This window comes from Primulina eburnea, chromosome 3 (assembly GCF_022965805.1).
Source record: "Primulina eburnea isolate SZY01 chromosome 3, ASM2296580v1, whole genome shotgun sequence".
NCBI classification, from domain to species: domain Eukaryota; kingdom Viridiplantae; phylum Streptophyta; class Magnoliopsida; order Lamiales; family Gesneriaceae; genus Primulina; species Primulina eburnea.
In genome coordinates this window covers 23,590,468-23,600,733 of record NC_133103.1, presented here as the reverse complement: position 1 = coordinate 23,600,733, position 10,266 = coordinate 23,590,468, and the positions used below count along the sequence as shown (strand labels likewise).

General features: G+C 40.1%; 1 non-coding gene across 1 annotated transcript; it reads left to right on the top strand.

The window, feature by feature from the left end:
- The first annotated feature begins 5,357 nt into the window (after nt 1–5,357).
- Nucleotides 5,358–5,464, top strand: LOC140828755 (small nucleolar RNA R71). The gene has a single exon (XR_012117321.1). It is a non-coding gene; the product is annotated as a small nucleolar RNA R71 (small nucleolar RNA).
- Nucleotides 5,465–10,266: the final 4,802 nt, after the last annotated feature.

The window sequence follows — 10,266 nt, the reverse complement described above, 5'->3', positions numbered from 1 at the left end:
CTTAAAAGAAGGAGGAGGCGCCGATTATTGGAGAGGAAAGGGGTAGGGTTCGAAGTGGGGAAGAAAGGGGAAAATTTTTTTTTTTTTATAGTCTGCGCGACTCGCTAGGGCGGTCAAAAGTGTCCGCCCTAGCGAGTGGTTTGCGGTGACCAATTATTTTTTATACGCGTGCTCGCTGGGGCGGTCAGTTTTGACCGCCCTAGCGAGGGGTTCTCGCCAAGACAAATTTTAAAAAATATGAGTGCTCGCGGAGGCGGTCAAAAGTGACCGCCCTAGCGAGGTATATTCGGTGAAAAAAAAAAAAAAAAAAATTTTTTAAAAACGACGCCTCGCTGGGGCGGTCAAAAATAACCGCCCTAGCGAGGATATTCGGTGAAAAAAAATTTTTTTAAAAACGACGCCTCGCTGGGGCGGTCAAAAATAACCGCCCTAGCGAGGTATATTCGGTGAAAAAAATTTTTTTAAAAACGACGGCTCGCTGGGGCGGTCGGTTTTGACCGCCCTAGCGAGATACTCTCGAAAAAAAAATAAATAAAAACAATGAATGTCATGCCATGCAACTACCTAAATACAAATGATGCGAATGCTAAAAAAAATCTAATTAAAATCAAAATAAGGAGTAGAGGTAGTTCTCAATTTATAGTCTAGAGCTCGACTTTTCACCCATGTCCTCAACGACTGTCATGGAGCCGAGTGACTCCAATTTGTGGCTCAATTGTGCCACCAATATAGTGCTTTAATCTTTGGGCGTTCACAGTAAACGTCCCTTCCTTGCCATCATGCAACACCACTGCACCTGATGGGAACACCTTGGCTATGATGAATGGTCCTGACCATCTGGACTTCAGCTTGCCCGGAAAAAGTCGTAAGCGAGAGTTGTATAACAACACTGCTTCACCCACTTTGAATTCTCTTCTTACAATGTGTTTATCATGGGCTCTTTTGGTGCGTTCCTTGTAAGATAGGGCAAGATCATAAGCTGTACCTCGGAACTCATCCAACTGACTCAACTGCAGCAATCGTTTCTCACCTGCAAGAGAAAAATCAAAGTAGAAAAATCAAAGTTTAGTGCCTTGGTCGCCCAATATGCTCTATGCTCTAATTCTACGGGTAGATGACATGCTTTACCAAAAAGTAACCTATATGGTGTAGTGCCTATAGGTGTTTTGAACGCAGTACGATAAGCCCACAAAGCATCATCTAACCGAATGGACCAGTCCTTTCGATTCACATTAACCGTCTTTTCTAAAATCCTCTTAATCTCTCGATTGGACACTTCAACTTGTCCACTAGTTTGGGGATGGTATGGAGTGGAAACTTTGTGGGTGACACCATATTTGCCCAACAGTTTATCAAAAATTTTATTGCAAAAATGGGTGCCACCATCACTTATGATTGCACGCGGTGTACCAAATCGATTAAAAATGTGTTTCTTTAAAAATTTTAACACCACTTGTGCATCATTCGTGGCACAAGTCTCTGCCTCCACCCATTTCGACACATACTCCACTGCCACCAAAATAAATTTCTTTCCAAAAGAAGCAGGAAAAGGACCCATAAAATCAATCCCCCACACATCAAATATTTCACACTCAATAATATTATTCAAAGGCATCTCATGACGGTTGGAAATATTACCTGTGCGTTGGCATCTATCACAATTGAGAACATACAAACGAGCATCCTTAAAAAGAGTTGGCCAATAGAAGCCACATTCAAGTACCTTAGATGCCGTCCGTATGGGTCCAAAATGACCACCTACCTCACGGTCATGGCAGTGGTTCAGAATTTGACTGGTTTCCTCCTCCGCTACACATCTCCTTATCATGGCATCTGCACAGATTTTAAACAAAAACGGTTCCTCCCAAAAATAATATTTCACGTCAGAAAAGAATTTCTTTCTTTGGTGAAATGATAAATTTGGGGGGGGTGTGCCGGTGACAATAAAATTGGCAAAATTGGCTTAACAAGGGCATGCATTCACCTCAAACAATTGCTCATCAGGGAACCAGTCATCTATATCAGCATCAACGCCATTAATTCTAACATCCTCAAGCCTAGACAGATGATCAGCAACCACATTTTCTACACCCTTTTTATCTCGAATCTCGAGATCAAATTCTTGCAATAGTAAAATCCACCTAATTAACCTAGGTTTTGCATCTTTCTTAGCGAGCAAGTATTTTAGGGCAGAATGATCTGTATACACAATCACTTTAGACAGAACAAGATATGAATGAAATTTCTCGAAAGCAAATACTATAGCAAGTAATTCCTTTTCAGTAGTAGCGTAATTCAATTGAGCATCATTTAAAGTCTTACTTGCGTAGTAGATGGTATGAAATACCTTGTTCTTCCTTTGACCCAACACCGCACCAACAGCTGTATCACTAGCATCGCACATCACCTCAAACGGTAGCTCCCAATCAGGGGCAGTCAGAACAGGTGCTGTCACCAAACTCTCCTTGAGTATCTCGAATGCCTGCAGACAAGTAGAATCAAAATTAAACTCAACATCTTTCATCAATAGAGAGGACAAGGGCTTAGCGATTTTAGAAAAATCTTTAATGAAACGCCTATAAAAACCAGCATGCCCCAAGAAACTGCGGACTCCCTTGATTGATGACGGAGGTGGTAGATTTTTGATTACTTCCACCTTGGCTTTGTCGACCTCCATTCCATTTTCTGACACCTTGTGCCCTAACACAATCCCCTCTTGCACCATGAAATGACACTTCTCCCAATTTAACACCAAATTGCTCTCTTCACATCTAATAAGCACCAAGTTCAAATTTTCTAGACATTCATTAAACGAAGAGCCAAAAATGGAGAAGTCATCCATAAAAACTTCAAGAAAATTCTCAATCATGTCATGAAAAATAGCGGTCATGCATCTTTGAAATGTAGCAGGTGCATTGCATAGACCAAAGGGCATACGTCTAAACGCAAAAGTACCATAAGGGCAAGTGAAAGTAGTTTTCTCTTGGTCCTCAGGTGCAATTGTGATTTGATTGTATCCCGAATACCCATCCAAAAAACAGTAAAATTCATGACCGGCTAATCGTTCAATCATTTGATCAATAAATGGCAGGGGGAAGTGATCTTTACGGGTTGCATCATTTAATTTCCTATAATCCATGCACACACGTCAACCCGTAACAGTTCTAGTGGGAATCAACTCATTTTTTTCATTGGTAATAACAGTAATCCCACCCTTTTTAGGCACACATTGCACAGGACTTACCCACGCACTATCAGAGATAGGATAGATAATACCTGCATCCAGAAGTTTGATCGTTTCAGCTTTTACGACCTCCTGCATCTTTGGATTGAGTCTCCTTTGAGGTTGTGCTAGGGGTGAGTATTTATCCTCCATCAGAATTTTGTGCATGCAGATCGAAGGACTTATCCCCTTGATGTCCGCAACTTTCCAAGCGAATGCTCCTCTATGCTCCTTAAGGACTTCTAAGAGCTTACTCTCCATATCATCTGTCAAAGAAGAAGAAATAATAACAGGCAGTTTATTATTTTCTCCTAGATATACGTACTTGAGATGTGGAGGTAGTGGTTTGAGCTCCAAAGTAGGTGGCTCCTCTAGGCTCGACTTTTGAGGCATTAAATCTTTTCTGTCTCCCAATTCCTCTAGTCGAAGCCTCACTTGCTTTCTCCAAGGTGGAATGGCATTCAAGTGAGCTACCATCTCCATCTTTTCCTCGTCTAACTCGTCCTCCTGCTTTTCCGTAGTGAGAGTGGCCTCCAATGGCTCTTGCAATCCATCCTGCACAAAATCACAAACGAGAGAATCTAAGACATCAACACGAAAACAACTATCATTGTGCATTGTGTGCTTGAGAGTATTAAAGACAACAAAAATAATTTCTTCTTCTCCAACTCTCAGTCTCAATTTTCCCTCGTCAACATCAATCAGTGCTTTCCCTGTAGCCAGAAATGGTGTCCCTAGGATTAAAGGCATCTCTAAATCTTCCTCCATGTCAAGTACTACAAAATCTGCAGGAAAAATAAACTTATCCACTTTCACCAAGACATCTTCGATAATCCCACGTGGATACTTGACAGATCTGTCAGCCAGCTGCAATGACATCCTAGTTGGCTTGGGTTCACCCAATCCCAGTCTCCTAAACACAGAATAGGGCATCAAATTAATACTCGCACCAAGATCACATAGAGCTTTATGAAAATTAATATCACCAATAATGCAAGGTATAGAGAAACTCCCTGGATCTTTTTGCTTTGGAGGCATCTTGTTTTGAACTAAAGCGGAGCAATTTTCAGTCAAGTTCACAGTCATATGATCTTCTAGCTTCCGCTTATTCGCCAAGATATCTTTCAAGAATTTTGCATAACTTGGCATATTCAATAAGGCATCAGCAAAAGGAATGTTAATATGCAGTTTTTTGAATACCTCAATAAATTTACCAAATTGTGCATCTAACTTAGCTTTCTTCATTGCTGCGGGGAAAGGTGGAGGGATAACAATTTTATTCGGTGCAGTAGGTGTAAATGTAGAGTTAGAAGACTTACCTCCTTGATGTTCCACCTCATCCTCACCATGCTTGGTCCTTTCCTCATTAGACTCGAGTGCTCTTCCACTACGCAATTCCACAGCTTTCACTTGCTCTCTCGGGTTAGTCTCCGTGTTGCTTGGCAAAGTTCCTTGCTCCCTATTAGCAATTAACTTAGCCAACTGCCCAATTTGATTCTCTAACCCCTTTATGGATGCATCCTGATTCTGAAATCTCGTCTCGGTTGCTGAAATAAATTTAGTCATCATTTGCTCTAAATTTGACTTCTCCTCCCTAGGCGGTTCTGGCTTGAATCCTTGGTGCATCCCATGTGGTGGACCTCTTTGTTGGCGGTTTTGGTTGTTTTGACCTCCCCACGAAAAGTTTGGGTGATTCCTCCATCCCGGATTATAAGAGTTTGAATAAGGGTCATTTCTAGGACGGTTCTGGAATCCCACGTGTTTGGCTCCCTCAGGCACATAGAATGGATTGCCATCTTGGCAATCCTGCACGTCATGCTCACCTCCACACTTATCACAGAAAATCTCTTGCAGACGCATAGTCGATCCACTCGCACTCATCCCATCAATCTTTCTGTTCAAAGCCTCTAACTGTGCTGACACCGCAGACAAATCAGTAACTTGATTAACTCCAGCACCTCGTTTCTGCCTATCAGAATGAGGATGATAGCTACTAGCAGCCATCTCCTCCAATAATTCATATCCTTCCTCAGCCGTTTTTCTCAGCAAGTTACCACAGGCAGCAGCATCTATCATGGTACGGTTAGGAGTAAGCAGACCGTAGTAAAAAGTTTGAACAACTAACCCAAGAGGTAGCTCATGGTGTGGACATCTCCTCAATAAATCCTTGTATCGCTCCCACGCCTCGTAAAGTGACTCAAGCTCATATTGAGCAAAAGTAGTAATGTCGGCTCTCAGCTTCATAGTCTTCGACGGAGGAAAGTACTTGATCAGGAATGCCTTCGCCATATCCTCCCATGTAGTGATAGACCCTACAGGCAAAGAGTTTAACCACGCCTTAGCTTTATCTCTTAGTGAAAATGGAAATAAACGCAAACGAACAGCATCATCAGACACAGCATTAAACTTAAATGTATCGCAAATTTCAAGAAAATCAGCTATATGAGAATTAGGGTCGTCAAGTGCACTTCCCCCAAATTGAACAGTGTTTTGAATCATCTGAATGATAGCTGGCTTGATCTCAAACTGGTTAGCTCGGATGACTGGTCTCACGATTCTTGGACGTGCTCCATCAAGAGACGGTTGTGCATAATCCATCATCGGTATACGGCGTGGCATCTCAATCCGTCTCTCATTTTGGCGGTCCGCCTCCTGCTCTTGTTCGTGCCTCTCCATTTGTTCCTTGAGTCTTTGCTGTTGTCTTCGGCGTCTAGCAATGCGTTCGATCTCAGGGTCAAAAGGCTCAAGCTCAACTTCGAGTGATCTTCGCATGCACCACAAGAAAAATCTGCAACAGAATAGGAGTATCAACTAACAATAAAATAAATAATACTAAAGAATTTAAATGAAAAATAGAAAAATTGTGAATCAACAGTCCCCGGCAACGGCGCCAAAAACTTGATCGAGCAAAACTTGCACAGTGAATAGTCCCAAAATTTGTTTTATAAATGAAAGCTCGATTTAAAATATCGCAAGTGCACGATAGTCAAGTTATAATAAACGTAAGTGAATACGAGTATCGATCCACAAGGACTGCGTTACAATATTCTTATTTTCACTTCAATTTCTTTAGCAACGATAGATTGAGTTGGTGATTAAAATAAAGTGAATTTAATAACTAAAATGATTAAAATGCAAGAACAAATAATCAAGAAATCAATGATTAAATTGGATGTAAATCAAATGAGAAGCGAATTTGTTGGGAATTATCAGTTCACCTACCGCTCGTGTTCAAATAATTATACTCGACTTTTACTCGTGCATTCGACGGAATTCCCTAGACTAATTAATATACTCTGTCGAGCTATATTAATACTAATCATAAACATGCAGTAATCAAGTATCCTCAATTATTTAACAGTTCACGATTGCATTACGTTCTATGGAATCCGCTAGCTTTCATCCGGGTGAATTATCACTATCGACACGTACCCAATTCCGTATATCTACTAAAATTGTAAATCCGTGGTCTATGCTTTTCGATCCTATTGTCAATTATTCTATCGAAATCATTAACAACATGAAATAATCAAAGGAAGTTAGCTAGACTTCAATTGAAATAAGAAAACACAAAAGCATAAACAAATCACTCATAAAAACGTCGATAAATAATGTTAAACAACGAGTACGGGGTAGGATCCCCTCAAATCCCAACAAATATAGAGTTTAGCCAACAAAATTCATAATAAAAATCAACAATCTATGCAAGAAATAAAACACTGAATATGAAAATACTAAAATATGACGACGGATGAAGGCTGCGACGCTTGGAATTCTCGAGTTCTTCGAAAGTCTCTCTTGCTACTAGCCTTCCTCCCAAGAAAAGTGATGGAAAATATCAGAATAGTCTCCAAAACGGCGCCTCTCTCGTGTATTAGGTTATGGTCTAAGATAGAGTCCACAAAACTTGGAAACAAATCTTCCCGGATTGCGTCGCTCGCTAGGGCGGTCAAGATTGTCCGCTGGGGCGAGTGATTCTCGAATTAAAATTCCTGGCCGTGTCTTTGGTCTCGCTGGGGCGGTCACTTTTGACCGCCCTAGCGAGAGCTTTGCGCAAAATATTCTCGTTCACATCGATGGATTCGCTGGGGCGGTCACTTTTGACCGCCCTAGCGAAGGACTCGCGCAGAAACTCCTCGGCTGGGCCAATATGCTCGCTGGGGCGGTCACTTTTGACCGCCCTAGCGAGACCTCTTCGATGCTATGCAAATAAAATCCCACTTTTTGGTCCACTTCCTACAAAACCACCACAAAATACACGAGATCAGCCAAATGCTAAATAATGCTAAATGAATGCTAAATTAAACTAAACAAACTAATATGATGCATGAATGCGACTCAAAACCAACACTAAAAACACGTAAAAACGAGTCCTATCAGGTACCACCGAACTCCTTCGGGTTGAGCATATGGAACTTGTTGGAAACTAAATTCTGGAGTTTGACAAAACACAAATCAAACGATCAAATCAACTAATACATGAAAGCAAATTCGGCAGCTGGACATTCAACTGAAATCAGTTGACACAAACTGATCAGTTGAGAACAGATCAGTTAAAACATTCAGCCGAAAAAATTAAAGCTTCTCAACTGAAGATACCTCGGGAAAGATCATTCAACAGACAAAAAGACATATCAGACAGCAACTGAATATGGAAAGCCGCACTGCATAGAACAACGTATTTCGGCTATTGAGATTAATACGCCGTCGTACAATAAATGATGAAGCGGCAATCGAGAACATTGTTCAAGAAATGATAAGGTGGCAACCAACGGATACGAGAATTCAAAATTACCGTTGAAAGATAAGTCTATAAATATGACTAAAGAGCAGTTAACAACATATACGATCGATCAATCTCAAACTTGCCATTACTCCGTCAAAATCTCAGCTCACATTTATCAGATCTACTCGTAGCAATCAAGGCTACACATTGAGCAAACTAGCACTCTGAAATATTGATAATTTGATAAGTGCTAAGTTCAGTTACTTACAGAGATCATTGTATCATACTAAGAGTTTCAGTTCAGGCAATAGATAAGTCCTAACTGAAGTGGGTCTGTACAAGCGTTGTACTCGATCAAAGTCTTTTAGTGAATATCCTATCCTTGTGATAGAAGGGGTGACGTAGGAGTTATTCAATTCTCCGAACATCCAGAAACATATTGTGTTATCTTTACTTCAGCTCTTTATTTACAGTTAGATATTCTATCTTTCAATCAGTTTATTTTCCGCAACTGCTTATTCAGTTTAACTGATTGATATTGACCGACGGGATACTTAGTTCAGTTTGTAACAAAACTAAACTACCTTTTTCGAAAAACATTTAAATTCCTAGAAGTGTTTATTCAACCCCCCCTTCTAAACACTCCTTAGTCAATAACCGATCCTAACAAGTGGTATCAGAGCAAGGCATATCCTGTCAAAGATTATCTATCCTCAATCTAATCACTATGTCTTCATTCAATAAGATTCCAATGTTCTCCGGGGAAGATTTTGATGATTGGAAAATCAGAATGCAGGCTCATCTAGCTGCACAAGACGATGACATGTGGTACGTCATAACTGACGGACCCATGAAAATTTTGAAAGCAAACACAGCTGTTGCTATCACTGAAGGGGCACCTCACCGAATTGAAAAGCCTCGAGATGAGTGGACTACAGAGGACAAGAGAAAGGCAAATCTAGACAACGTTGCAAAAGATATATTGTATAAGACACTGGACAAAGTAACGTTCAGTAAGATCAAAATGTGCAAAACCGCCAAAGAAATTTGGGAGAAATTAATTCAACTTTGCGAAGGAAATGATCAAACAAAAGAAAACAACTTTCAGTTGCTATGCAGAAATTCGACAACATCAGAATGAAGATGGGAGAAACAATGGATGAGTATGATGAAAGAACAAGCTGTATCATCAACGAACTAAATGCACTTGGAAAAGTGTATACAAATAAAGAAGTAGTATTGAAAGTAATCAGAGGACTTCCAAAGAATGGGATGTCAAAACTATGGCAATGAGGGAATCCAAAGATCTTAACAAAGTTGAACTTCATGATTTATTTGCAGATCTAAAAGCATATGAGTTTGAACTTCAAACTCGAGAAGGAGAACCATCTACTCCAGCAGCAACTACTGCCTTGACTGCTGTTAGAAATGAATCAACTGGTTCAGTTGAGAAAACTGCTGATCAGCTGAGCAATGATGCCATGTCTCTATTTATTAAGAAATTTGGAAGATTCATGAGAAAAAATCAAGGAAATTTTCAGAAGAATTATCAAAGAAACAACTCCAGAGAAGAGTCTAATGTATGTTTCAACTGTGGGAAATCCGGTCACTTTATTGCCAACTGTCCAAAGCCTAAAAAGGATAATCAAACCTCAACTGAAAGAAAGAAGAAAATGTATGAGCACAAAAGAGGATCTAAGGACGAAAAGAAGCCTTACAAGAAGAAACATGAAGTACTCCTAGCTGAAGACAGCAAAGACAAATGGGCAGAAACTGACAGCGAAGAGTCAGATCCAGAAAGCTCTTGCAGTTCAAGTGAGGATGAGGAAGAAGTAACATGTCTAATGGCAGATAACATAGAAGATCAATCAAGCTGCGAGCAGGTATTTGATTTTAGCTCTATTAATTTTACACGAGAAGAACTCATCTCAACTCTTCATGACATGGTCAATGAGTATCAAAAGCTTGCTTTATCATTTGAAAAACTCAGAGCAAAGCAAGATGATCCCAAAGACAATAAAACAAAAACTGATGAATCAGTTGAAATGTTGAGTCTAAGAAGGGAGATTGCTGAACTCACTGATGAAAGATGCAGGAATCAATCAATGATTCAAAAAATGTCGCTTGAAAATACAAAGCTCAATGAGCTCATTCAAGTTTGGAACAAATCATCTAAAGCTTTAACTAATATACAGAATTCTCAGAAATCAGTTGATGATAAAACTGGTTTAGGATTCTGTAGTAAAGATGATTTGTCTTCCCAAGATACTCAACCAAAACTGAATATGAACAAAGGGAAATACATTCACTTTGTAAA